This window comes from Macaca mulatta, chromosome 6 (genome assembly GCF_049350105.2).
Source record: "Macaca mulatta isolate MMU2019108-1 chromosome 6, T2T-MMU8v2.0, whole genome shotgun sequence".
Lineage (NCBI taxonomy): Eukaryota > Metazoa > Chordata > Mammalia > Primates > Cercopithecidae > Macaca > Macaca mulatta.
In genome coordinates, this window is record NC_133411.1 from 85076600 (window position 1) to 85103588 (window position 26989).

Consider the following 26989-nt stretch of genomic DNA (forward strand, 5'->3'; position numbering starts at 1 on the left):
GTCAAGACATATGAAAAAAAATATATATGTATGTTATTATAGTCCAAAGAAGAGGAGGCAACAACCACTTAGAAGTATAAAAGTTCTGAAGCTGGCACAGTGGCTCATGCCTGTAATTTCAGCATTTTGGGAGGGTAAAGCGGGAAGATTACTTGAAGTCAGGAATTCAAGACCAGTCTGGGCAACATAATGAGACCCCTGTCTCTACAAAAAATAAAGTAAAATAAAATATTTGAAAAAAGTGGATATAGGAGTAGTGACTGGTAGAACAGAACTGAAAAAGTTGAAATCTAAGAACTTTCAAAGGGAAGCATCAGTGAGAAGCAAGCCAGTTCACACTACAGAAACCTAGGAAGTCTTTGGAATTAATTAAGAGTGTCAGGTATTTTGGAAAATGTAGGTTAATTATGGAAATAAAAACAGAGGACTGGTTGAAAGTCATGGAAAGAGAATTTATAATGCCATGTTTTCCCCTCCCCCACCCAGCAGGAAACTACTCCTTCCACCCCCACCAACACTCCCACTCCCGTAGTCTGGAAATTACACACTTATTCTCTGGAAAAAGTGGACATTAGAGGCTCCCCATTCTGGGACATCAGCACATCTTAGATCTTAGGGAAGGGTGGAAGGGAGATGTTCCATTGAAAATAGGAAGATTGAGTAAAAGTCTGAGTAGTAAACTAAGAGTCCCTCAGTCTCTTTCTCCACTGGAAAACAATGGCAGCCAGTAAAGTAGCACACAGGTGGAAGACTGGAGTCTTTTTCTTTAAAAGAAATGTAAAGATTCCAAAGAAAAGGTCTACAAACCCTGACATTTTAGGACTTGCAATTAAAGAATAGTTTACCACTTGGTCTCTCTAGAGCAGGGACTACCATTAAACAACTATCAATGAGCTCCATAATATGTCACTATTAAATTTGATCAGACAATTAAGGTCAACAGATTCCTCCAACATAAAAAGACAAAACAAAACACACAAGAAAAGAAAAAAAGGATCTAAAGGAAATAGAGATATTACAGAGAGCAGAATATTAAAAGAATTCTAATATCCTCAAAGAAATGGGAGAAAACATGAAACAAGAACAGGATGTTATGAAAAAACAATTTGAGTATTGAAAAAATGCCCTTGATAGCTGAAATTAAAATTTAACAGAAAGATTGGAAGATAAAATATCTCCCAGCGAGATGATGAAAAAGACAAAAGATAGGCAATAGGAGAGAAAATATCAAAAAAGTTAGAGTCAATCTAGAAAATTCTATATCTGACTAATAGGAGTCAAGAAAGAGAGATCAGAAAAAAATAAAGAAAATTATTAAATATATAATAAAAGATATTTCTCAGTATTTAATGAAATTATTCTCCAGATTGAACATGAGAATTGTATGCCCAACCTAATGAATTAACAAGGTTCACCAAGTCATGTTATTTTAAATTACGATGGAAATTACACTGAGAATAAAGAGTAGATCCTAAAAGTTTCCAGAGAAAGAAAAATAGTGGGGGAAAAAAGTGAAAATTTAAAGAGTAGGAAACAGAATAGTATCAGATTTATCAACAGCAGCATCAGAACTTAAAAGACAATAGAGCTATCAAAATTATAAGTCAAAGAGATATAGAATTCTATACCCAAACAAACTGTCAAGTATGAGGGTAAAATGACATTTTAAGACATCCTAAGTCTCAAAAACTTTACATTTCAGCAACTACTAAAAATGTGCTCCACCAAAATGAGGGTGTAAAACAAGAAAGAGGAACACGTGGGATTCCGAAAATGGGATCTGTACAGACCTAGAAAGGCACTGCTCAAGGCTGGGCATGGTGGCTCATGCCTGTAATCCCAGCACTTTGGAAAACTGAGGTGAGTGGATCACCTGAGGCCAGGAGTTCAAGACCAGCCTAACCAACATGGCAAAACCCCGTCTCTACTGAAAATACGAAAACTAGCTGGGTGTGATGGTGCATGCCTGTAATCCCAATTACTTGGGAGGCTAAGGCAGGAGAATAGCTTGAATCCAGGAGGCAGAGTTTACAGTGAGCCAAGATCGTGCCATTGCACTCCAGCCTTGGGGATAAGAGCAAAACTCTATCTTAAAAAAAAAAAAAAAAAAAGGCACTGCTCAGCTCCCCTTCAGAAAATGACTTGTTGCTCTTGCTGCCCAACTGAAAACGGTGTGATTAGCTGACAATCTATAGCTAGTAGTTCCTTTGGGATCTGCCTCAACTTTTGAGCCAAGGTCACATTTTTCTTGGGGTAGCCTTAGTCAATGACTAAACAAGATGTTGAAGAAATAATGTGAGTGTCTCCAAAGGACAGTGTTTGCACTGGCACTCCCCATTGGGCTGGTGGAATCTTTGTCAGGTTTGCAATTCAGGGCGGCAGCTCCCCAGTCCAATTCTTAATTTCCTTTTCCTTTCAGAGCAATTGCTCCTTCATAAATCTTTTGCACTCTTAACTGTCTTAACGACCTGCTTAGGCTAGAAGAGCTCTGGGCTCTGAAAAGGTAACGTCTAGGTTAAAAAAACTGATTAGATAATCTGATAGAGTCTACCATGTAGAAAATTGTTTTAAGAGAAATTTTATAATTTTGTGAGAGGGTCTAGAAAGACTAAGGGACACATATGTACAAGAGTAAAAGTAAGAAAAAAACAAATGCAAATAATAACTGCAGATAAGCAAAATATTGTAAAATGGAGGAAATATAATTATACCACTTAACTTGCCTGGGAACATAAAATGTAAAAGCTAAATATGTATTTATTTTTATTTTTAAAATTTTTGAGACAGAGTCTCACTCTGTCACCCAGGCTGCAGTGCAGTGGCATGATCTCGGCTAACTCCACCTCCTGGGTTCAAGTGATTCTTGTGCCTCAGCCTCCTGAGTAGCTGGGACCACAGGTTTGTGCCACCATGCCCGGCTAATTTTTGTAAGTTTAGTAGGGATGGGGTTTCACCATGTTGGCCAGGCTAGTCTCGAACTCCTGGCCCTAAGCTAAGCCTTGGCCTTCCAAAGTGCTGGGATTACAGGCATGAGCCACTGCACCCAGCCAAATATCAATTGAATTAAAAAGTTGTGACACTATATTGAGACAAGGCAAGTGGGGATGATAGAGAAAGGGAGCTAAATCCCCATTCTGCCATTCGTTAGAAAGTCAAGAGATAATATCTAAAATTGAGGTGTCTGTAATGGCAGTGTAAATATGGCAAATATCAGAAGAAACAGCTGAAGTTCAAAGTTTTGCCTCTGAGGCATGAGACTAAATTCTAAAGCAGAGGAATACAGTCCTCCTTCATGAGCCTTTAAATACAATTTGGCTTGATCTTTGTTTAGATAAAATATTTAAAAATTAATTTACAAAAAGAATGTTAACTCATAGGCTAGAAGTAGAAACCTCATTAATAGGCATTGGTTCCCAGCAGGAATCTGCAGAAATACAGAGGGAAGAATGGTGGGGGGAGGGGCCATAGCCTGAAATTGCTCTAGTCCCAGGCACCAGCCCCAGTGTAGTGCATGGTACTGCAAGATCTCCTCTGCTAAGAGGCTGTGATTCTGTATGTTATAAACTGAGTGACATGGTTTGGCTCTGTGTCCCCACCCAAATCTCATCTTATAGCTCCCATAATTCCCACGTGTTGTGGGAAGGACCCAGTGGGAGATAATTTAATCATGGGGGCAGGTCTTTCCCGTGCTGTTCTCATGATAGTGAATAAGTCTGATGAGATGTGATGGTTTTAAAAACAGGAGTTTCCCTGCACAAGCTCTCTCTTTGCCAGCTGCCGTCCATGTAAGATATGACTTGCTCCTCCTTGCTTTCCGCCACGGTTGTGAGGCCTCCCCACTCATGTGGAACTGTGAGTCCATTAAACCTTTTTCCCATATAAATTACCCAGTCTCAGGTATGTCTTTATTAGCAGCATGAAAACAGACTAACACACTGAGAATCCCTGATCAGCAAGTTCTTCCTCCATTAACTCTACCCACTCGTTTATCAAAGATGGAATCTCCTGGCCTGTTGAGGGGATATTCTTGAGTCGAAATTTACTTATTGGAAAAGAAGAGAAACAGAATTGTTATCAGTCATCTGGCTGGGGGAAATTCAAATATGATAATAAAAGAAAGAGAAAACATCCAATTTAGTGGGCTGCTTTTGTCAGGAAATCTTATTAAACTGTTGCTCAGTGCTCAGTGTCCATGATAAAGGGCATTTTCTGCTTTACAGGATCAGTGTTCAAACACTGCTTTATGAGAAAAGAGGTATAACACCTCTGCCCCAAGGCAGCTTTGGACAGAGATTTAAAAGCAGGTACAGAAGAGGAAAGTCCAAAAGGTCAGGGTAAGGAAGAAATACCGTATTTGCTCCCCAGACTGATGATCAGATTATAATGGGGAAGCTTGCTTCAGATAAGGCATGGTGACCCATAATTTTGTCATTTTGAGAATGTAATATAAATAAATTCATATAATATGTGACCTTTATGATTGGCTTTTTTTCACTCAGCATAATGTCTTTGAGGTCCATCCAAGTTTTTGCATGTATCAATAATTCAGCACAATAGTTTGTTTAACCATTCTCCTATTAAAAGACATTTTGGTTGTTTCCAGTTTGGGGCTACTACAAGTAAATCTGCTATGAACATTATGTCAAGGTTTTGTATGGATATGTTTTAATTTATCTGGGATAAATTTCCACTAATGCAATTGCTGGGATGGTAAGAATATGTTTAGCTATGTAGAAAACTGCCATACTGGCTGGGCATGGTGGCTCACGCTTTGGGGCTCAGCACTTTGGGAGGCCGAGGCAGGCAGATCACTTCAGGTCAGGAGTTCAAGACCAGCCTGGCCAACATGGGGAAACCCCATCTCTATTAAAAATACAAAAATTAGCCAGGTGTGGTGGCGTGCACCTGTAATCCCAGCTACCTGGGAGCTGAGGCAGGAGAAGGGCTTGAACCCAGGAGGCAGAGGCTGCAGTGAGCCAAGATTATGTCACCACTGCCCTCCAGCCTGGGCGACGGAGCAAGACTCCATCTCCAAAAAAAAAAAAAAAAAAAGAAAGAAAGAAAGAAAGAAAAAGAAAGAAAAGAAAACTGCCTTTCTATTTTTCAGAGTATCTGTGTCATTTTACATTCCTGCCAGCAACATATGAAAGGTGGACTGTCTCCACATTCTTGCCAGTCTTTGGTATAGTTTTATTTCTTTTTTGAAAGATCAGAAACTTCCTGCTGCTTTCCATTTTTTCTCCTAAAAAAATCAGTATTATGTCTGTATATAAAACCTATGTACAGGTTGGGCACGGTGGCTCACTCCTGTAATCCCAGCTCTTTGGGAGGCTGAGGTGGGTGGATTACTTGAGGTCAGCAGTTCAAGACCAGCCTGGTCAACGTGGTGAAACCCCATCTCTACTAAAAAAGAAAAAAAAAATTAGCCAGGCGTGGTGGTACAGGCCTGTAATCCCAGCTACTCGGGAGGCTGAGGCAGGAGAATTGCTTGAACCCAGGAGGCGGAGGTTGCAGTGAGCAGAGATTGCACCACTGCACTCCAGCCTGGGTGACAAAGCAGGACTCCATCTAAAAAAAAAAAAAAAAAAACCAAAACCAAAACAAAAAACACACAAAAAAACCTATGTACATTTAAAGCATAATAGTAAAACAAACACCTGTTAACACACCATCCAATTTAAAAACTGAAGCATTACCAAACCTAATTCCACTGCTCTGCCTTTTCCACTAAGAAGGTAACCACGCTACTGACAGTGTAAACCAGTTCTCTGGGAAAAAACACTGATTTGTAGTTCTTGTCAATTTCCACGGTGTAAGTAATCCCACGTGACTGATGTCAAGTTACCAACCTAAAGTAGCTGAGTGCAGAGCTGGAAGAGATGTATGGAGTCGATCGTGGCAAGCCTGTACAAATCTGTTCCAGCACCACTGTTGCTAAACTTGGTATTTATCATTCCAAGAAAAAAATGTGCATGCACACAAACACACACACACACACACACACACACACACACAGTGATAGGCTGAACAATGAACCCCTGAGATGTCTACATTCTAATCCCTGGAACCTGGGAATGTTACAGTGAATGGCCAAGACTTGGCAGATATGATTCGGTTAAGGCTCTTGAACTGGGGAGATGATCCTGGATTATCCAGTTGGACCCTAAAAACAATCACAAGTGTCTTAATGAATTGAGGCAGAGGGAGGATTGACTATAGAAGAGAAGGCCATGTGACCACAAAGCAGACACTAGAGGGATATGGCCAAGGAATGCTGGCAGCCACAAGAAACTGGAAGAGGCAAGGAACACATTCTTCCCCAGGGCCTCTGGAGGAAGCACAGCGCTGCCAACGCCTTGATTTTTAGCCCGGTGAAATGGATTTCAGACTTCTGGCCTACAGAACTGTGAGAGCGTAATATAATAATCTGTTGCTCTAAACCACCAAGTTTGTGGTAATTTGTTACAGCAGTGACAGGAAACTAATACACACATACACGGTGTTTTCTACAAATTACCAAAATATCTATAATATTCACGTAGCTCGATTTTATCTTTATACAATTGCTGTATTCTTATATAGAGAGATTCCAGGACTTGAGTTTTTTTCACTCAGCATTGTTTCTAAGATTTATCCATTTTACTTCATGTAGCTGTAATTCCTTTATTTTCACTGTTGATTAATATATTCCATCATGGCCAGGTGCAGTGGCTCATGCCTGTAATCCCAGCACTTTGGGAGGCTGAGGTGGGTGGATCATGAGGTCAGGAGATCGAGACCATTCTGGCTACCACAGTAAAACCCCATCTCTAGTAAAAATATAAAACATTAGCCAGGCGTGGTGGCGGGTGCTTGTAGTCCCAGCTACTCAGGAGGCTGAGGCAGGAGAATGGCTTGAACCTGGGAGGTGGAGCTTGCAGTGAGCTGAGATTTTGCCACTGCACTCCAGCCTGGGTGACAGAGTGAGACTCCGTCTCAAAAAAAAAAAAAGAAATATATATACACACATATATATATGCACGTATATATACACACATATATATACACACATATATATACACACACACATATATATATTTCATCATGTATTATCCATTCTCAGTAGGATTTAGGTAGTCTCCTTTATCAGATTAAAGAAGACTGGTTTTTTCCCTGAACTGAGATGATACCCAGGATTTTATATTTGTTTTATTCTTTCAATCAAAGATTGGGTGAGGTAAGAATTGTGGAAGGTAACAAGTTGCATTGAATGTTATAAGATTCCAGGATCCCAAATACTCCATCAAGAGTACATGTGAGTCATCTCACAGATAAGGAGAGTGGGGTAAGGTACATTAGGGTGTGATGTGGGCAGGGTCTCTCCTCATCAGCCTGGAAATGTGCTCAACCACAGGAGAGAGACTGCCTGCTCCCGGCCACACCCACACCGGCCCCACAAACAGCGCCCAGAAGGCACGCAATCAGTGAGGAAAGAGTTGGGGCCATTCCGGCTGAGGAAGAGCTGGATGAGGGTGGAAGGCTGGTCTGAGACACAGTGACTCACCAATGTGAGAATGGCCCATTAGATGCAACTCAAGAGTAAGACGGTTTCAAAAAGATGTCTGGCTTCTAGCTGGACAAAGGACCCTTGCTTTCCCTGAATATCCAGAAAGATAAAAGGCATAATGAATTGGAATCAACCATGGATGACTCAGCCTCAGGTCACATGGGTGAGTTCATGACACATTTTTCTCCTTCTGTTTTGGAAAGTTTGCCCGGGGCAATCTTGCTTCACTGGTAAGTGAATCAACTCACCAACCTGAGCGTCATCACAGCTCTTACTATTCAGCCTCCTATTGATTTACCCCTTTCCACATAGGCGAGCTCCTTCCCCAGTTTCACTAAAATTATCCCTTCCCGTGAGAATCGCAGAATTTATGGATGGTTTTAGGGGGACATGGAAGGTATATCTCATTTTGCTCCATAGCCCAAGCAAATGAAAATCCAATTTTTCAAATCAACACTCTCTCAAGTTTTACCTGGGAATTGCTGAGTCAAAGAGCAGGAACATCTCTGATTTTGGTATACTCCCTTGGAGCACCATCATAGTCAGCCCATGAAATCAAAAGTGCTTTACATGGCAGAGCACCTCCTCACTCCACCAGAGGCAGGGCCACCGACAAGAGTGGCCTTAAGTAAGGGAAGACACAGTCGGGCAGCTAAGCCCGGCAGGCTTCAAGTGGGCCACAGTGGGTACCTTAGACATGTCCTGGGCAAAGGCTTCCTTATGCCCATCCCATGGCACCGTCTCTGGGGCTGGGAAGCTGGCCAACCTGACCCCTCCCCATCAGCCTTCCCACATATTTACAGGCACCTCTCAACTGTTTAACATATGGTCCTCTAGCCCGGGGATGACTTACATTTTTTTCCTTCATTTTTTTCTACTGTTTGCCCTTTGGCCACCTAATTTGTCATATGATTGACTCCAGAGACTGGGTGAAAATCCAATGAATAATATGCGATCAAGAAAGATAAAAGGATAAGATAGCCCTAGCTACCCACATCTCTGGTCCTTATCATTTACAGACAATCTTTATTTTTTTGAGATGGTCTTGCTCTGTCACCCAGGCTGGAGTGCAGTGGCACCATCTCGGCTCACTGCAGCCTCTGCCTCCCGGGTTCAAGTGATTTTCCTGCTTCAGCCTTCCAAGTAGCTGGGATTACAGGCACACGCCACCATGCCCAGCTAATTTTTGTATTTTTAATAGAGTGAGGGTTTCACCATGTTGGCCAGGCTAGTCTCAAACTCCTGACCTTAGCTGATCCACCTGCCTCAACCTCCCAAAGTGCTGGGATTACAGGCATGAGCCACTGCGCCCAGCCTAGAGACAATTTTGAATGGTCTATATCCTACAACTTTCTATTCATGAGTTCTTCAGCAGCTTTTCTCTCCAGAGCCTGGTGAGGAATTCCACCTAGCTGGAGCACATCAAGACTATATTAAGGTCTCCTGACTTTCTTTTTATTTTTTTAAATAATAATTCTATTTTTTTGAGATGGAGTATCGCTCTGTCGCCCACGCTGGAGTGCAGCGGTGTAATCTTGGCTCACTGCAACCTCTGCATCCCTGGTTCAAGCAATTCTCCTGCCTCAGCCTCCCAAGTAGCTGGGATTACAGGCACTCACCACCACACCCAGCTAATTTTCATATTTGTAGTGGAGATGGGGTTTCCCCATATTGGCCAGGCTGGTCTCAAACTTCTGACCTCAAGTGATCTGCCCACCTCGGCCTCCCAAAGTACTGGAATAACAGGCGTAAGCCACCGTATCCGGCCAGGTATCCTGAATTTTTATCCAAAAAAATTGTATTCTCTTTCTGTTACACCATATCCTACTTTTTGGAGTTGAAATTAAAGACATACTTGTCATCAGTGGTTCAGCAGGGCATTTAGCAGGTCACTCTCCTAGTTCTTATTGTCATGAATAGGCAGATGATAACTCTGAAGGTCTTTGCCAACAGCTGTTAGCAGTCTTTATTTTGATAATCGTAGACTGAGACAGTAAACTCACTTGCAAGGCTATGTCTAATGCCTTTAGTAGCAACACTAAGATTGGGTATGTTGCCAAGAGCTCCCAACATTTCTAGATCTATTCAAAATCAATGGCTCTCTTTGCAAAGCACAAAGGCAAACACCAAACCATCCAAAATCAATAGAGAAGAATGATAGATAGGGAAATAGGACTGGGTAGCACAAAGAATAAAGAAATAACAAAGCCAAAGGTTATGGAGTGATTGCTTTCTAATTTGTCTTTATAAAAAGAAAAAAGAATCAAATGAGAAATTGGCAAGATGCAGAGTGAAAATGTCAGAAACGTTTTATATTCTAAGGCTTTGCCACATACTGTCTTGCACGATGTTAAAGGAAGTGAAGTTGAAATTGAGAATATTTTCACAAGTCTGAGCCAGCCAGGAAGCCAGGGGAAAATAGTCTTAAATTTGGGAAAATTACAGGCCCGCTATTTGACATTAGTTGGAGAAAAACATCAAACCTCAGAACTTATTCTGAGAACTTGAACAAGAGACGTACTTTAAGAAGCCCTGTGCCTGGTCCAGGGGAGGGTAGATCCCCCTAGGACTTAGAAACACTATTGGTAAAGGCCTTTAAGGAAGCCTCCAATGAAGGGAAATGGATAAAGGGGGCTCAAATTTCCTTTTTTTTCCTTTTCTTTTTTTTTCTTTTTTTTTTCAGACAGGGTCTTGCACTGAGTGCAGTGGTGTGATCTCAGCTCACTGCAGCCTTGATGGCCTGGGTTCAAACGATCCTCCTGCCTCAGCCTCCCCAGTAGTTGGGACTACAGGTGCACACCACCATGCATAGCTAATTGTGTTCATTTTTTGTAGAGAAGAGGTCTCACTATGTTGCCCAGGCTGGTCTTCAACTCCTGGACTCAAGAGATCCTCCTGCCTCAGCCTTCCAAAGTGCTGGGATTGCAGGAGTAAGCCACTGTGCTGGTCCAGGGGCTCACATTTCTACTGAACCATTTTCTGAATGTGCAGTCCTTAGAGAACCTGACCCTACGGACTGGGGCTGGGGAAGAACATATAAGCAAGGTTGGAGAGCCAGGTGTCCCTTGTAGGCATGGGCCCAGCACCACAGTGAATGGAGAGCCAGGTCTCCCCTGTAGGCATGCACCCAGCACCACAGTGAAATTAAAAATAAACAAACTTGCCATTTTGAAAAAGAAACGTGATCAGGGCATAAGCCTTACCAGATAACAAAACATATTATCAAAATATAGTAAGAAAAACTGTGTAGTATTGATATATTAATACAAACAGTCATCGAGTACAATGAAACAGCCTAAATATTCTTTACTCTATTGCCCAGGCTGGCTTGATGTGGTCCTCCTGCCTCAGTATCCCAAAGTGCTAAATACAAAACAGAAAATTCAGTATAGAGTCAGCTGGCATTTCAAATCAGTAGGGAAAAATTCTCATTTAAAAAATTATATTGAGACAACTGGGTAACCATCCAAACAAAATAAATTCTAGATAGTTGAAAATGTAAAAGAACCACACAATTACTAGAAGAGATAAAGGACACTTTTATTTTTTGTAATCTAGTAGTATACAGATGTAAGGCTCAGAAACTATAAAAGACAAGACTGACAAACTTGATTATATGAAAAGAAAAAAATTTCTGCATGGCAACCCCTCTGTGTAAGCAGAATCAGAAGAAAAGTGACACACTGGGAAAAAATGTGCAGTTCAAATTAGAAGTAAAGGGGAAAATCCTTATGTATAAAGAGCTCCTACATTAAGAAAAAGACCAATAACCCATGATCACCCTTATACAAAATATAAGAAATACAAATTAAAACTATCATAATAATATAATAAAATATAATTAAATACTACCTTCACTTGCTGGCACAGATGAAAATTCAGATAGGGGCTCCAGAGACAGGTACTGTGTTATTGTTGGTAGAAGTGTGAATATATCCAACTTTCTGGAAGGCAGTTTGGAAAACAACTATCCAAATTATACTTGCACCATCACTTAGGTCCAGAAATTTCACTGTTAGGAATGTAATGTACAGATATTCTTGTACACATGTGAAATAAACTATGTATAAGGGTGTTCTTTATCCCACTATTTGTTAATAGGAAAGATTGAACACCTAACTGTCTGTGAATGGAGGGGTGGTTAAAAAAATGTTATTACAGGCTTGGTGGCCCACACCTGTAAGCCCAGCACTTTGGGAGGCTGAGACAGAATAATGGCTTCAGGCCAGCCTGGGCAACAGAGCGAAGAATGTTTAGAATCCTAGGCCTGGATTTGATTCCAGCTCTGCCACTTACTAACTTGATATCCTGAATGATTACTTAATTTCTCTGAGCCTCTTATTGCTCATCTGTAAAATGGGAATAATAATAGAACCTACTACATATGAGTATTGGGAGGATTAAGTGATATAATCCATGTGAAGATCTTAGTCTTGTTCAGAAAATATTGGTTTTCTTTCTTTTCCACCTCTTTAGTAAGGAATCACTAGTGTTGCTAGCTATTGAAAGTAAATATAATTAAATCATAAAGTAAATATAATCAAAACTTGACTGGCGGCCGAGCGTGCTGGCTCACACCTGTAATACCAGCACTTTGGGAGGCTAAGGCAAGCGGATTACTCAAGGCCAGGAGTTTTAGACCAACCTGGCCAACGTGGTGAAACCTGTCTCCACCAAAGGCATGGTGTTACATGCCTGTAGTCCCAGCTACTCGGGAGGCTGAGGCAAGAGAATCATTTGAACCCAGGAGGCAGAGGTTACAGTGAGCTGAGAGCACCACTGCAGTCCAGCCTGGGCAACAAAGCAAGACTCTGTCTCAAATAAAGATATATAATATATATTATATATATTTATCACATATATAATATATATGTGACATATATGTTATATATAATCAAATCAGTTTAATCCTTGCACACATTCAAGAAAACACAGAACAATAAAGTTAGGTGAATTAGAAACAGATCCCAGAATTTTAAAGTGTTTAATGAATCTCATAGCAGGTTCCACAGATTGGTGGGGCAGGTATGTATTAATTAAGATATAACACTAGGATCTTCAGTTAACCATGTGAATATAAATCACTTTAGTATTCTCACCTTATACCATATACAACATAAATTTCAGATTAAGAGTTAAATGTTTAAATTTTTTTTTATTTTTAAGTAATATAAACTCAAAGGAAGTTGAAAAGATAGCACAGAGTTCTGTGTACTCTTTGCCCATCTTCCCCCAAAGATAACATCTTCTGTAGCTGCCATATCAAATATCAAAACCAGGAAATGGATCATTATCATTAATTCGAGTACACACTGTGGCCAGTGTGGTGGCTCATGCCTGTAATCCCAGCACTTTGGGAGGTCGAGGTGGGCAGATCACTTGAGGTCAGGAGTTCAAGACCAGTCTGGGCAACATGGTGAAACCCAGTCTCTACTAAAAATACAAAAATTAGCTACGCGTGGTGGTGGGAGCCTGTAATCCCAGCTACTCAGGAGGCTGAGGCACAAGAATCGCTTGAACCCGGGAGGTGGAGGTTGTAGCAAGTCAAGGTTGTGCCACTGCATTCCAGCCTGGGCGACAGAGCAAGACTCCGTCTCAAAAACAAACAAACAAAAAAACACAATTTGCTTTTTTTTTCACTGTTTTAAAAATCATGATTTGTGTATGTGTATATGTGTAGTCCTATGCAATTTTAAAAGTAAATTTCACTTATTACTTATTTATCTGTTCATTTGTTTAAAGGAACTTTGTTTTTTTTTACAGAGCAGTTTTAGGTTCAGAGCAAAATTGAGTAAAAGATACAGAGATTTCCCATATACCTCCTGCCCTGACACAGGCAACGTTCCTTACTAGAGTAGTACATCTGTCACAGCTGGTTAACCAACCTTGACATGTCATTATCACCCAGAATCTGTAGTTTACACTCTTGGTGTACCTTCTGTGGGTCTGGACAAACTTACAGTGATACGGATTCACCATTATGCCTTCGGGCAGAGTAGTTTCACTGTCCTAAAAATTTTCTGTGTTCTACGTATTCATTGTCTCTCCTGATCCCTAATCCCTGGCAACCACTGATCTTTTTACAGTCTCTCTAGTTTTGCCTTTTCTACAATAGAATGTCATATAGTTGGAATCATACAATTTGCAGCCTTTTCAAATTAGCTTCCTTCACTTAGTGATAGGTGTTTGTTTCCTCCATGTCTTTTCATAGCTTGATAGCTCATTTATTTTTAGTACTGAATGATAGTCCATTGTCTGGTTGTACCACAGTTTATTTATCCATTCACTTGCTGGAGGACATCTTGGCACTCCCAAGTTTTATTTAAAAAGCTGCTGTAAACATCTATGTGCAGGTTTTTGTATGGACATAAGTTTTTTTGCATGCAATTTTATCCCATTAACAGATTGGTGTAACCACTACCACAAACAAGGTTAAGAACTGTTTCATCACCACAAAAAAACTCCATCATGCTACCTCTTTGTATTTGCATTCACTTCTACCCCTTCTTTCCCACTCCTTGCTATTCCCAACCTCCAACACACATACATTCCTGTCCCTGACAGCCACTAACTATTCTCCATATTAAAGCTTTGTCATTTCAAAAATGTCATGTAATTGGGATCACACAATATGTAACCTTTTGAAATTGTCTTCTTTCACTAAAAATAATGCCCTTGAAGTCCATCTAAATTGTTATACGCATCAATAGGTGATTCCTTTTTATTGCTGATGAATATTCTATTTTATGCTTATACCTGAGTTTGTTCAGCCATTCACCAATTGAATGACATTTGGGCTGTTTCCACTATTTTGCTATTATGAATAAATCTACTATGAAAATTTACACACAGCCTTTTGTGTGAATGTTTTTATTTCTCTAGGATAAAAAGTACAAGAATGCAATTGCTGGGTAATATGGTAAAGCTCACTTTGGGAAGAAACTACCAGACTATTTTCCAGAATGATTATATCATTTTACACACTCCCCAACTATGTATGAGAGATCATTTCTCCACATCCTCTCCAGCACTTGGTATTATTTTATTACATTTTTTATGTTAGCTGGTTCTATCATTGCATTAGGAGTTAAATGTTTTAAAAATATCAAATCTCCAGAAGAAAACATGAGTGAAAATTTTCTGATTTCTGACAGGGGAATGACTTTCTAAAGTTAACAGATTCAACCAGATGAAACTTTAAAATTTCTAATGCCCCAAAACATCACTGACAACAACAAATATAAGCAACAAACTGGGGAGAAATATCCATGAAAAATCAACCCTGCATTACCTTGACTCCGATGTCAGGCACCCAGAAACCTACCCTATTCCTGTGACTCAAGTTTAGCTTGTCTTTGAGAAATTACAGTAGGTGAAAAAATTAAGTTATTGATACAAATTGCAAAAGGCTTTCCAGAAATGTTTTATCAGTGTTTGGCCTACCAATAAGATATGAGAGTGACTATGAAAATGGCTTTTTAAAGATAAATTCGTTTCTTTTCTTTTTTTTTGAGACAGGATCTCATCCTGTCACCCAGGCCAGAGTGAGGTGATGTGGTCACTGGTCACTGCTCACTGCAGCCTTGACTTCCCAGGTTCAAGGAATCTTCTCACTTTAGCCTCTTGAGTAGGTGGGACCACAGACATCTGCCACTACGCCCAGCTAATTTTTTTTATTTTTCATAAAGACAGGGTTTGCCATGTTGGCCAGGCTGGTCTTGAACTCCTGGGCTCAAGTGATCCTCCTGCCTTGTCCTCCCAGAGTGCTGGGATTACAGGCATGAGCTACAATGCTGGTCCAATATATATTTTTTGAAAAACCAACCCTGGATCTTAACATATGAGCAAAGGACAGGAAAAAAAAACCCACAAATGGAATAAAAATTTTAAAACATGAGAAAAATATTATAAATCATTAAAAATTAAAATTCAAAATTACCTAGGAAATACATACTTATTAAAACATCAAAAACAGATCATGTGTAATACTCAGTCTCACTGGGAGTGGGATGAGGCCTGTATTCTTATATATTGTTCCCTTCTACTGGTTTCCATCTTCTCTGGTCTTATTCCCCTGGTTCCTCACTCCTGCTCCTGTGTATCACTACCAAGTAAACTACCTGACATGACCTTTGTCTCAGATTCTGCCTGTAAGAGAACCAAGCTATGAGAGTTGGTAACAGTGGTATTAAAAATCAGCCTCTCAGGATGGGATTTTGGAGTGCAGTGGTGATAGCCTGGGCAGGCAGTAACATCACAGTCACCAAGACTGTCACCTGCACAGGTACAGGTAGAAGGTGACACATTGGGTTATGTGACAACTTTGACACTTGAATGGAGTTGGGGCAATGAAATTACAAAGATTTGGGAACTGGTCAGATTTTGTTAACTCTGTGGAAGTCTTGACAAACAAATGATTCAGGTTAGCTAAGTATCAACTGAGGTATGATGTGAAAGCCAGAGGCCTCTAGCCATTGTAGGGTAGAATGTGGTTAAAATCGGTCCCAGGAGCTGATTATAAGGGTGACAGAACTGCAAAGGACAGCTAACTCATGGCTTCAACAAGTCTTTTTTTTTTTTTTTTTAAAACAAATAGGACTTTTTATGTCCCACTGTTATAAGTCTGAACTTTAAATAGATTCTTGGACTGGTGATTCATATCCATCAGCTCATTCAACTTGAACACCTGTCTCATTCCCAGTGGCTTTTCCAGAACTACTACCTTCACCATGAAGCTCCATGACTTTTCCCAATTCAAACTTGGGCTTCTTCAGCATTTTTAGTCTTCTAACGAAGACATCGTGGAAAGGATAGATAGGCAAGCCTTTTCTGTGTCTTTTCAGCACTGTCTGGAATCAATTTATTCACCAATGCTTTCAAGTCATTTGTCTGCACCTCCCAGGTCATGATTTCCATCATCTTCTTCAGGATTTGGCAGACCTATTGATGCTGAACATAACAGGTCTTCTATATCTGATTGTTGTGTGTGTGTGTGTGTTTTTTTAAGTAAAATCAACACAGAACAGGCAAAGCAAGTAACCATTGGTAGCCTTTTTTCTTTTTTTTCTTTTTTTTTTTTTTTGAGATGGAGTCTCACTCTGTCAACCAGGTGGAATGCAGTGGTGTGATTTTGGCTCATTGCAACCTCCACCTCCCAGGTTCAAGTGATTCTCCTGCCTCAGCCTCTTGAGTAGCTGAGATGACAGGTGTCCACCACCACACCTGGCTAATGTTTGTATTTTTAGTAGAGATGGGGTTTCACCATGTTGGCCAGGCTGGTCTTGAACTCCTGACATCAGGTGATCCATCTGCCTTGGCCTCCCAAAGGGCTGGGATTATAGGCGTGAGCCACTGCCCAGTGGTAGTCTTGACATTGACATGAGCTTCAATCATTGTCTGCTATTTTTTGACCATGGAGCACATTTTGTCATGGGTAAGATCCATGGCATGGAAGTTCGGCAGTTTTTGCCCAAATATCTTCAGTAATCAGCTTACATTTTCCGAATGCAACTTCATTATTCTGCAAATCAGCAAGACTCACTTCAAACACATGACGCTTGAGGCCATCGGATGCAGTTTTAGTTCCTTGGGTCCTGGTGACTAGGGTCTTTCCAATATTTCTTATATGGAACATAGCAGGTGCTTGCACGTAATACCAATCTTTCTTAGAAAATGGAACCACTTTCTTCTTGGCTCTCTTTTTGCTGCCTTCGTAAGGCACTTGTTCTTGCCAACCACCATGGTGCTGCTCAGACAGCCCAAAGGGTGGAAATGCCAATAAGTCTTTTATGGTAAAGGTCAGGGCCCTGATAGAAAAAGGGAGACTCTGAGACTTGATTTAGGGATATTTGGATGCATGAATCTGAGACGTAAGCTCTCATGCATCTCTGAATTCTCTCCCCTTGCAGACCAGAGCAGATGCCCCTTGCCTGGGAACCCTGCTAAAGCTTCACCTGATCTGTACTATTCAAGATGACCCTGCCTCTTTTTATTGCCTTCAGACCAGTTACGAAGATTATGTCTCAGCACAGTCTGAATAGAGAAACACAGCTCCCTGCTCCAAGAGTAAATATCTAACATACCAAAGACATTGCCGGACTTGGTTAATGTGTCCCAGTAGCAACCAAGGATCACATAGGGATGTAGATCTTAAAGGAATAAGACTGTGTGTGTGGATGGGGGGTGGCAAGTGTGTATTTCTGGCAAGACTAGAATATAAATAAGATGGGATGGAGGGCAATGTATTGATATAGGAGCCCTCTCTCACGACTTGAAGTTTAACATCGGGGAAAAGACACCTAGAACCTGTCCTAATAGACGGCTAGAATAGCTCCTTAAAGTTTCTGCTAACAATGGCCCAAAAGAAATGAGGTGAAAATGCTGATATTGCCTCAGCATAGTATTCATGAAGGGTTCAGAAAGTTCAGATATGTGGGAATGTTAGAGTGGATTGATGCAAAACCATAGGAGCCACCACTGTGTTGTATTCCTCGGGAAGGCAGAGAGAGTATTCCTGTCAGTAGAGTAACAAGGGTACAGGTGAGGGAGGCACTGACATCTTTGAGAAGTCTGATGATGGCCATCCTTGATAGGGACCAGGGTTGACAGCAGGAGATGCTGTCATGGAAATAGGCTCCCTATGGGAATCATACAAACATGCTTGAAAAACTAACTGGGAACGAGTGACAGTTGAGTCCCTGCTCACAAGACATGAAGAAAACAGGAGAGACTCCTAGAGAATTATCTTTGAACACTTGCCTGAAAAACCAGAACAAAGCAAATAAAAAACACCTTTGTGATAAACCTGTTTTTGTTTTGAACACTCAACAGAGATCTTTCTGTAGATATTTTATGGGGATGAAGATTTGCCTTTGGTGGTTGTAAATCATCACTACGTTGGGGTTGCTAACACAGGAGTTTATCTTCTTCTTTTTTTTTTTTTTTTAAGACGGAGTCTTGCTCTGCTGCCCAGGCTGGAGTGCAGTGGTGCGATCTCGGCTCACTGCAACCTCTGCCTTCCAGGTTCAAGCGATTCTCCTGCCTCAGCCTCCCGAGTAGCTGGGACTACAGGCACATGCCACTATGCCCAGCTAATTTTTGTATTTTTAGTAGAGATGGGGTTTTACCATGTTGGCCATGATGGTCTCCATCTCTTGACCTTGCAATCCGCCCACCTTGGCCTCCCAAAGTGCTGGGATTACAGGTGTGAGCCACCGTGCCCTGCCAGGAGTTTACTTCTCTATGGAGTGAGCCTAATGCCAGTCAGGACCAGGATGAGCATGCTATTTGCAACATTCCTTGTATCCAACATCCTTTGCCATGTCACTCTATAGATGCTCTCACTAAAGTGATGGCCAATTTCCCTACCTTTCGAATCTGGGCTTTGGTATATGGGATGTTAACAACAGCTCCCAAACAGAGGATCACAAAGTACTTGCATGATCCCACTGCCTCTTATGTTCCTCTAGCATGCCATGAGAACACGCCTGGGCCAGCCTGCTGAAGGAGCTGAGCTGAGTCATCCCAGTCACCCAGCTGACAGCCAGCTGACTCTTAGCAGTGACAGGCACTCCCACAAAGCTGCTCTGCTGGCCACCCCAGACACAAGAGCAAAATAAATGTTTACCATTACATGTCACTGAGGCTTTGTGGTTATTTATTATGTAGGATTATTATGGAAAGAGCTATCTGATAGATACCATGAGGCAGATATGTAAGCATGAAAATTACTTTGAACAGGAAGAAGACATGATTACCTTCAGGAGTCTGTTGACCTTCTCTTTTCTGCAGTTGCACAGTTGGAACCTGGAGAGAAGGAAGAATACTAGTGGTGGAGTTGAACAATAAGAACAACAACAACACCTATAACCAGTAAAGGTAATGGTCTCATCTAACAAAATTCCGCTCCCAACACATGAGCATGAAGTGCCCCGGCTGGGCAGGGAGGGGTTTGCTGCTGTGTGTGGCTGCCTTCCTGGCCTCCTGGCCTCACCAGCTCGCTGTTCCCCATCATCCTTCCTATGCAGTCTCAATTCAACAAATATTTACTGAAGCCCCATGCTGCCTGCTCTCCTGCTGAGGGGGGAGGAAACCTGTTTCAAGAGGAGCCCTAGTACACTTCCTGCCCCCTGGCACCAGTTCTTGCTGAAGAGACATTTACACGAGCGTAGGGAGAGCACTGAACTTGGAGTCTGGTGATCCAGATTCATGTCCCAGCTCAGCCACCCACAAGCCTTGGGCCCACAGAGAAATTCTATCTCCTGCTCACACCTCAGTTTTCTCCTTTCTAAAACAAAGACAATAATCCCAAGCTCACACATGTGGGAGAGGATTCACGAGAACGGAAAGACACCGTAGGAGTCGGAAAGGACTCCCAAGGGACAGGGGTGGGTGCCACCAAGACCAGGCACTAAGATGGCCAGAGGACATTAACTCCTGGCTCTTCAAGGGGATGCTCACTCAGGATGTGGAACCACAGAGTTGGAGGGAGCCTAAAATAAGCCTTGCTCCACAGGGAAGAGGGACACCCAGGCCTGGTGGGGCCTGGCTGCTCCTGCTGGAATTAGACTTTCACGGACTTGGTGTCTGACCCAGCCTGAGCGATGTTTCCTTTGCAGCTCTTGTTGGAAGCTTCCACAAGTAGCACAGCCCATTCCCTGCCACCTGCCAACTCCAACCACAGACTTAGCTCAATGTAGAATGTCAGAGGGACACAAATATGGCCTTTTGCCTCAGGCTGTTCCCACCTGGGGTGTAACTGCAGGAGCCTGAGGCTTCCTGGGATTTGGGTTGCTTCTCAGAGCTCAAAAACAGTTACCCATGGATCAAAATCCCCATGTGATCAGAGCATCAATCTACTTCAAAACCAAAGCATCAATCCACTTCGAAACTAGATTTGGGCCAGCTGTAGTGGCTCATACCTGTAATCCCAGCATTTTGGGAGGCTGAAGTATAGTGGCTCACACCTGTAATCACAGCATTTTGGGAGGCTGAGGGGGGAGGACTGCTTGAGGCCTGGAGTTCATACCAGCCTGGGCAACATCGTGAGACTCTGTCTCTACAAGAAATTAAAAAATTAGCCAGGCATAGTGGTGCACACTTGTAGTCCTAGCTACCTGGGAGGTTGAGGTTGCAGTGAGCTGAGATTGTGCCACTGACCTCTAGCCTGGGCAACAGAGCAAGATCCTGTCTTAAAAAAAAAAAAAAAAAGAAAGAAAGAAAAGAAAAGAAACAAACAAAAAACCAAAACATATTTGGTATCCAGGGCTCTAATCTTGGAGATACTAGGCTGGAAAAAACCTGTAGTCTCATCTATGACCTGAGGGACGACTGTACTGATAGGAAGGGGATGGGTGGTGTAGAACCCGGATAACAGGGACCAGGAAGCAAGACAAGGCCAGCTTTATCCAGGGCCATGCTAGGGAGGGAGAACCTCATTTGAGGGTGGGCTTTCTGGGGGCCACAGGCTCCTCTAAGCCTGGATGAGACCCCTCAGGTTGGTCCTGAGTTGATGAAATCCCCTTGCTTCCTTCCCTTTCCATGTTGGAAAATGCACACTCATCCCTTGAATTTGCTACTTTTGGCCACATGAACAGCTTCATCTGGTTCTTCCTGACCCAGAAACTCCACACCTTTTGGGTGTCTTGTGGCAGGGTGCCCGGCCCCTCTCCAGGACGCTCTGCTGAGGTTCCACACTCATCAAACAGCTTCCAGTAATTAATTCAGCCTCAGCACCCCACTCCCCAACTGGAGAGGAGATCCCCTCCTTGGAGGCACAGTTTGCTGACGCCCTAAGTGATGCAATGATTCCTAGGAAGGGTTTGGAGAGGCAGTATTTGACAAGGGGTGGGGCTTAGAAACCCAGCTGGGGCAGAAAACTCTGAGCACCAGCAGAACCGCGCAGACCTGTGACTGGGGTCACACTATAGCAGAAGCAGATCGAGACCCCCTCCCCACATCCTGGTGGACCCTGAAAGGATTTGGAAAAGGCCACATTTCCTGTAAATACCATTTGTATGGACAGCAGTCCTCTGGCAGTCACAGTTACAGGGACTCCGTCCTAGGTTTTTATCCACTCAGATGGGGGACCTAGAAAAGGGTGCCCTTCTCCCCTCTAGCATAAAGATGTCTTCGGGCTCACAGCAGCCCCCTGAGACCTGACCTGGGTGCAGACCTCTCCACTGGCGGCACCAGATCCTTCTTCAGCTCTGCGGGGTGCTCTTTTGCAGTTTCTAACATAGCCGTGGCAGCTAAGCAGACACTTGTCTTAAAATCCTCGTTGCAGCTCCTCTTGGGTGCTACTGAGAGCCCTTTGGCAAAGCTCGAGAGCTTGCCCACACTATCAGTGTTCAGCCAGGCCCTGCCCTGTGTATAAACAGGAAATCTTCAAGTTCCAATGTGCACCTTCTTCAAGCAATAAAGGCTCTTAACAAGCTCCACAGTAAAAGACACTGACCCAGAAAAGCAAACTTCCACAGAGGGGAGGCTGCGTTAATGGAGTCGACCAGTCATTAGTGCCAACCCCATGACTTTAATGATTTGCACAGATGACCTGGACGGGAAGAGTAAAAGCAGGCCTTTCAAAGAGCTGCAGAGTGTGGAAATTCAGGAAGTGTAGCCCACTAGCAGGACGTGCCAAGTAATTATGAAGAAGGGAACAAAAGTGGAAAGAAAGAATCACAGGAAAACTCTAGAAGGAGTTGAAAGAAACTAAGTTTTGAAAGAAAAAGTGGGTGAAAGAAAACAAAAACAAATAGCAAAAGAAAAATGTGTTCATCTGTCACAGGGAAGAATGACCTTCCTGCAGATCAGAAGCCAACCGGGTTATTGTTAGTAGGTGATTTCCCAGGGCCGGCACCCAGCAAACAGCTGCAGGGCAAAGGTAAACAGGATGATGGGGGGAAGGATGATACAATTTCATAGGAAGTGCTGTTATTCCTATGTAATATTTACATTAAAATCTCATTTAGGTTCACTGTCTTATTTTCTTGAAAAAAGCTGGCAAATTTTCAGCCTCTTCCCATGAAAAAGATCATACAATGCCCCTTTAAAATGTCATATCTGTCACATTTGAAAATCAACCACAAAAAAAGAAAAAATAATGCCCATATAGAAGAAATACCTTTCTGATTTTGAAATAGGGAGTTCCATTCTTTCTAAGGCTGGATTTTCTATCTGATAGTAAATTAGAGACCTTGGGAAGAATATTCACTTTTTTAGACCACAATAAAAATAGCTATAATAACAACAGTGGTTACTCTTATTTGTGAATACGTTTTGGTGAGAGAATCAGTTCCAAAAAACTAACACAGGGAAGACAGGGAAGAATTCTTTTTTTTTTTTTTTTGAGACAGAGTCTCGCTCTGTCGCCCAGGCTGGAGTGCAGTGGCTGGATCTCAGCTCACTGCAAGCTCCGCCTCCCAGGTTCACGCCATTCTCCTGCCTCAGCCTCCCGAGTAGCTGGGACTACAGGCGCCCGCCACCTCACCTGGCTAGTTTTTTGTATTTTTTAGTAGAGACGGGGTTTCACCGTGTTAGCCAAGATGGTCTCGATCTCCTGACCTCGTGATCCACCTGTCTCGGCCTCCCGGGAAGAATTCTTATAAGGCATTTACCATAAACAATATTCTCTTTTCTTTCCCACCCCCCTAACCCTGACTCAAGACTATTCTCAATGGTTTATGTATATTAACTCTTTTATTCCCAACACTAATTGCATAAGGTAGCTATGATTATCATTTTCTCTTTACAGATGCGGAAAAACACAGCACAGAAAGGTTGAGCAACTTGCTCAAGATACACAACTAGTAAGTGCTGAGGCTCAGATTTGAACCCAGCTGTTCTGGTGCCACGGTCCAAGCTTTTCAACAGTAAACTATGCTGCTGGTAAGGATACCCCAAACCACACAGATGAAATTATGTCTAAAAGTAGAGTGTTGACTTTAAATGAATATTTGTGTTAAGTATTAGGTCACAAGCTAGGCTGATAACATGGGGTCCCACTTAAAGTTACTTTCATAGGGTCTCAAATATTTTATCATAAAGCCAAAAGAGTCAATCTTTCCAAGTTGTGTTTTCCCTGAAGTTATCTTCCTTCTAGAGGTGAGAGGGATCCCCAGTGTATACTTCTTCCTTCTAGGAACAAGAGAGTCACTTTTTTTTTTTTTTTTTTTTTTTTGGAGACAGGGTTTTGCTCTGTCACCCTAGCTGGAGTGCAGTGGCGTGAACATAGCTCACTGCAGCTTTGATCTACTGGGCTCAAAGGATCCTCCTGCCCCAGCTTCCTGTATAGCTGGGACCACAGGCATGTGCCTCCATGCCTGTCTAGTTTTTGGCTTTGTTTTTTGTAGAAACAGGGTCTCCCTACATTGCCAGACTTGTCTCAAACTCCTAGGCTCAATCAGTCCTCCTACCTCAACTTCCCAAAGTGCTGAGATTATAGGCATGAGCCACCACACCTGGTTAATGTGTCACTTTGAAATCAGTTGTTTCTGCAAGAACTGTAAAGGAGTCATTATAAAAGACTAAATTGGCCAGGTGCGGGGCTCATGCCTGTAATCCCAGTACTTTGGGAGGCTGAGGTCAGTGGATCGCCTGAGGTCAGGAGTTCAAGACCAGCCTTACCAATGTGGAGAAACCCCGTCTATACTAAAAATACAAAATTAGCCGGGCGTGGTGACTCATGCTTGTAATCCCAGCTACTCGGGAGGCTGAGGCAGGAGACTCACTTGAACTTGGGAGTTGGAGGTTGCAGTGAGCCAAGATCATGCCATTGCACTCCAGCCTGGGCAACAAGAGTGAAACTCCGTCTCAAAAAATAAAAATAAAAATAAATAAAAGACTAAATTCGAGTTTGGGGAGGAAAAAAAAATCCTAAATTATAAAATCACAAATCTTGGGCAATAAGTTAAATCTTTCCAATCCTCCCCGTCTTACTTTGGTTTTGAAATATTTCTTTCATTTGTATCAAAGAGCACTCTCCAGACCAAAGGCTGTCACTGCCAGTGAGTCAGGTATATTCCTAACCCTGTTTTGCGGGACTCTTCAGTGCCTTCCCTCTCCAAGGAGACCCCATCCCATCCCAGGGCCCATCTGGAAACACGTCTCAAGTGAGCCAAATTTAAAATTGGTTTAGTGTGAACATTTTCACCCCATAACTTTAAACCTTGCAATGAGATAGAAAACAGTATGTTTCTAAGTTCTCCATCACATTAGAAACAAACTTTGATGACCACCCAGCCAACAGAGTTAAGAAAAGCAGAAATTGTAGTTTTGAAAACATTAAGATGCTTATTTTAAGAATCAGAAATCTAGGCCAGGCATGGTGGCTTACGCCTGTAATCCCAGCACTTTGGGAGGCCGAGGCAGGTGGATCACCTGAGGTCAGGAGTTCGAGACAAGCCTGGCCAACATGCTGAAACCCTGTCTCTACTAAAAATACAAAAATTAGCCAGATGTGGTGGCGGATGCCTGTAATCCCAGCTACTCAGGAGGCTGAGGCAGGAGAATCACTTGAACCCGGGAGGCAGAGGTTGCAGTAAGCTGAGATTGCACCACTGCACTCCAGCCTTGATGACAGAGCAAGACTCTGCCCCAAAAAAAGAAAGAAGAAAAAAAAACATATTTAAGAATAAGAAATCTTATTTTATGCATTAAATAATCACTGGTCACAAAATAAAATTCAGAGTTATTATTTCCCTAAGTCCTATAACTATAACCTAATTTCTCTAGATGGTAGTTTTGACATGTGTGGATGTCTTTATCAGTTCTGCAAATCTCTCAAACATCTGCAAAGCAGTTTTAACAGAATGTGATTGTGTGTTAAGAAGCAGTGTTTAACTTCTCCAGAAACTGTGTCCTAATGCTCTTAGTCTCAGGCCCTCTCTGCAAGACCCTTTGTAATCCTTTAGTGGAAATGAATTTCTATTGGTGGTTACTTTCATTTTCTTCAAACCGTACACATGCTAATAAGGATTTGCTGCTTGCTTATTTAAAGAACATGATTAAGCCATTTTAAAGTATCTTTATAAGCCAGGCACCAGGTGTTTTTTGTTGTTTATTTGTTTTTTTCATACACTGAGAGGAGGAGGAATGACTAATTCCAAGGAAACAACATGGTGAGCAGTGTCATAACACATATTTGCAAACAGCATTTTTCTGAATATTGTTTATTATGTAAACTAAAGAAACTTTGTTCTTCAGTAAAATAGAGCAGATAAGTAAATCACTGTAGAAAATCAATTTCTAAATGGTTTCTTAAAAACAAAGTTTTAGGTCAGGCACTGTGGCTCATACCTGTAAATCCCAGCACTTTGGGAGGCCAAGATGAGTGGATCACCTGAGGTCAGGAGTTTGAGACCAGCCGGGCCGACATGGTGAAACCCCATCTCTACTAAAAATACAAAATTAGCCGGGCATGGTGGCGCATGCTTGTAATTCCAGCTACTCAGGAGGCTGAGGCAGGAAAATCGCTTGAACCCAGGAGGCAGAGGTTGCAGTGAGCTGAGATTGCGCCATTGCACTCCAGCCTGGGCAAAAAGAGCAAAATTCCATCTCAAAAAAATAATAATAAAAAGAAAAATAGTTTTAGGCCAGATGTAGTGGCTCATGCCTATAATTCCAACACTTTGGGAGGTCGAGGTGGGAGGATTGCCCATGATCTTGAGCCCAAGAACTCAAGGCTGCAGTGAGCTATGGTCACACCACAGCACTCCACCCTGGGGTGACAGACTGAGACACTGTCTCAAAAAATAAAGTTTTAGTCAATTTATGTTTTATATATTCATTGTAGAAAATGTTAAAAATACAATAAAATAATAAAATCACTCATAACCTCACCTCCCAGAAAAAGAATTAACATTTTGTTTCACTTTTGTCCTATATATACATGCATTTTTAAAATCTGTTTTGTGCCCCTGAGTTCTGCTCAGGTTTGTCCCTTTCTCTGATGATCAAGGTTTGTTATGTGGGTCAAGGTGGTCACCCCAGTTGTCATCTTCTCTCTGGATAAGTTCATTCTTTACAGGATAATCAGGCTCTCATTCGAACTTCTGGTGGGCATGCCCCAGCAGTTTCCAGAAAAGTCCAGGCATTTCTGAACTTTACTTTGTATTTATTTGTTTTTTTATTTTAAGACAGAGTCTTGCTCTGTCACCCAGGCTGGAGTGCAGTGGCATGATCTTGGCTCACTGCAGCCTCCACCTCCCAGGTTCAAGCAATTCTCGTGCCTCAGCCTCCCAAGTAGCTGGGATTATAGGCATGTGCCATCACACCTGGGTAATTTTTTATATTTTTTGTAGAGACAGGCTCTGTTGGCCAGGCTGGTCTCAAACTCCTGACCTCAGTTGATCTGTCTGCCTTGGCCTCCCAAAGTGCTGGGATTACAGGCATGAGTCACCGCACCTAGCTATGAACTTTAGCTTGGACTCAATCTGGACCATCCTC

General features: G+C 42.1%; 1 long non-coding RNA gene and 2 pseudogenes across 1 annotated transcript in view; all 3 read right to left on the bottom strand.

Annotated features, from left to right (window-relative positions):
* LOC144341458 (uncharacterized) overlaps nt 1-22354 on the bottom strand; it is a 49647-nt gene extending 27293 nt beyond the window's left edge. The window contains exons 1-3 of the long non-coding RNA XR_013418389.1: nt 21555-22354; nt 20467-20603; nt 19303-19351 (exon numbers count right to left, since the gene is read on the bottom strand). This is a non-coding gene — a long non-coding RNA (uncharacterized LOC144341458). The remainder of the gene's footprint in view (nt 1-19302; nt 19352-20466; nt 20604-21554) is intronic.
* Nucleotides 16177-16939, bottom strand: LOC100424268 (small ribosomal subunit protein eS1 pseudogene; annotated as a pseudogene).
* On the bottom strand, nt 16322-18712 carry LOC144341457 (small ribosomal subunit protein eS1 pseudogene; annotated as a pseudogene).
* Nucleotides 22355-26989: the final 4635 nt, after the last annotated feature.